Source organism: Lissotriton vulgaris, chromosome 3_1, assembly GCF_964263255.1.
Source record: "Lissotriton vulgaris chromosome 3_1, aLisVul1.2, whole genome shotgun sequence".
Lineage (NCBI taxonomy): Eukaryota > Metazoa > Chordata > Amphibia > Caudata > Salamandridae > Lissotriton > Lissotriton vulgaris.
The window spans coordinates 600801780-600804380 of record NC_141689.1 but is presented as its reverse complement, the minus strand read 5'-3'; the positions used below and the strand labels follow the sequence as shown (position 1 = coordinate 600804380).

General features: G+C 49.9%; 1 pseudogene; it reads right to left on the bottom strand.

Moving 5' to 3' along the window:
- Positions 1–1004: 1004 nt before the first annotated feature.
- On the bottom strand, positions 1005–1673 carry LOC147726826 (homeobox protein Hox-D13 pseudogene; annotated as a pseudogene).
- Positions 1674–2601: the final 928 nt, after the last annotated feature.

Below are 2601 nucleotides of genomic sequence, written 5' to 3'. Positions count from 1 at the left end.
TCTTTGGCGTCGTCTGACGAATCTTCACAAACATTTTAAAGCCAATGGAGCACTCTGGTCAGCTCCGTCCTTTAAAGTTTCGGGAAGATTCATCAAGCAGGGGCCGAGAAAAAAGGGGGGTCCAAAAACACATTTTCTCCAAGCTAATTTCCATTGGAAACTTTTGTCGCAGCTCTAGCCTGAACTGCTGAATGGAATTACACCAAATTCGGAAGAAATAAAGCTCTTCATCCAGAGTGCACTCTTTGCTTTAAATGGTGTAAATCTGTTTAGTAGTTCCTGACAAATTCATATATAAAAAATAATTAGCATCTGGTGACCGCGGTGGATCCACAAACCCTCCCGATTATGAGCTTGACTCTGATTGGCTACAAACACTTCAAACCAGGAAGTGTTGGCAGCCATCTTGTGACAGATTAAAAAAGATAAAACACAAGGAAAGGGAGGCAGGGTAGAAACACCCTGACTCCATAGGCCTGCTCAGGGGGTCCCACAGGATCTCCTAGGTCCAAAAAACACATTTTTTTTTCTTTTCGCAGGAGGCGTGTAGGGTGCGCAAGTCCCGCTGAAATTCTTTTTAAAAAACGAAGCGCATGCTGCCGCGCTTCATTTTCTTTAATCACTTGGGTGGGCCAGGTCCTGGGGGAAATTTAAAAATGAGATGTGTTGAACCATGCCCTGGGGACCGCCACCTCTCCAGGGCTTATAGACTAAATTCTGTCTCCGTATGAAGCCACGCGTGTTCTTTGCTCATTCAGTTTCTTAACATCAGTGTTCTGTAATGTGCATTGTTGCGAATGGTAAAGGAAATGCACTGGTGAATTTTCAACAAAATTAGCAAAATGTTTAGGGCACATTTTTCACAGTCGAATTAAGTGGGTTTTGGGTGATTTGTGTCTTTTTCTCCATGTGTAAATGAGGAAATCCACAAAGTATGTCCAAAATCTGCTATTTCAGATCTGACCAAAAAAAGGCAATATGGAGTTTGGCAAACGTGCCCCAGGTTACCTTTCAGGCAAATACAGCTGCCCCAGTCTTGCCAATGAGAAGGTTGAAAGCAGCAGCAGCAAACCCTTACCTGCAAAGGATGACTTCCAGAAGTATGCACTGTGAGGCACTGGCGCAGTACACCCTGCTGCTCCAGCCATTGGCCAGAGCCCATGACTGGTAGCTGTCCGTGGACATGTAGGCTTCTGTCTGGGCTCGCCCCAGGCTCAAAGCTGAACACCACATCGATGTACCTAGGCATCCGCTGATAGGGCCCAGGGTATCCCAGGAAGTAGGAGACTTCATTGGCCCATGAGGGCCCCTTGCTGCCCTGTGTGCCTTCCCCGCTGCCCAAGACTGGCACGTCCATGTTCTTCTCCATTAGGAAGGTGCCATGAGGCGACTGCTTCAGGGCGCTTTGCTGGACACCCACCCCGTGTGACATGCGGCAACTGTAGTTGCCGTTCCCAAAGTGGTAGCCATTGCCGAGGGAGGTTGCGCTGGCCTCGGTGGAGCCATCCTTGCTGGAGTCTGAGCAGTCAGCGATGGACGATCTCTCTGGAGTCTAGAAGGCAAAGACAGATGTTTCTCGACTGCCGGGCGATTGACCCGAAAACATTAGGGGAGGAGAGAAAGACCCAGTTCTGGCTGCTGGAAGAGGTGCACTCTGCTCAGAGCCCTTCCATGTCCCTCTCACGGGCCTGCACATGGCACTCCCCTCCACCTCCTGCCAGGCATGGCAAAGTCAGGCATTCCCCGAAGCAGGTTAGGTCATCGCACTGTGGTTATGAAAACTAGCCTCCAGCCAGAGGGAGGGAGAGGGAAGTGGGAAGAATTTGTGTGCAGCGTGCCAAGTGCATGGCCATTGGCCTATGAAACAACGTGGTTCTGTAGCGCTCAAACCATCTCTACCCTCAGTCCCCTTCACAAGCTTGTACCCGCTCCCGTGTGCACAGGCCCTTCTGCAAGAGGAATCTTGCACCAACCGATTTTTCAACAAGAAGGCCACAAACACTCTGCCCGCTCACCAACATCTGCCCAAGGACGCCTCTTGCCTCTAACTCAAGGACCCCTACCCACATCCCACTCCACAAGGAGGGATACTGTCCAATCCAGTTCCTCCCTGAGTGCTCACTGACCAACTCCGCCAGGATGTACCTACTCCCTCTGCAAGATGGGCCTTCACACAACATCCACCCAGGCCTGTCTGCAACAAGTCTCCTGCACCTTCCAATCCATAAACGGGCCTGTGTACCCTGCACCAAGTGCAGCTCCTGCCCACACACTTTCGCTTCTAACGCATGCTCTCTTTCAAGTTCGAGCTGCGCACCGGGTTATATGTTTCTGACAGTCACATAAAATGGAGTTGGGGAGACAGAAAGACAAGATGCAGATGTTACCAGAACCCAGTCTGTACCATGTTTCCTCTCGTAGGGCATGTGTGAAGAAGCATTGAGATTAATTGTCAAGGCTAACCCCACCCACCGTAACTTATTGCCATGTTTATATAGAGTTCTAACCAGTGTGCATTGTGACAGGAACCAAGAAGTTGTGTCTTCCTGCAACACAACAATACGTCGAATACAAGAGGCACGCAAGTCACACTGCGTCAAA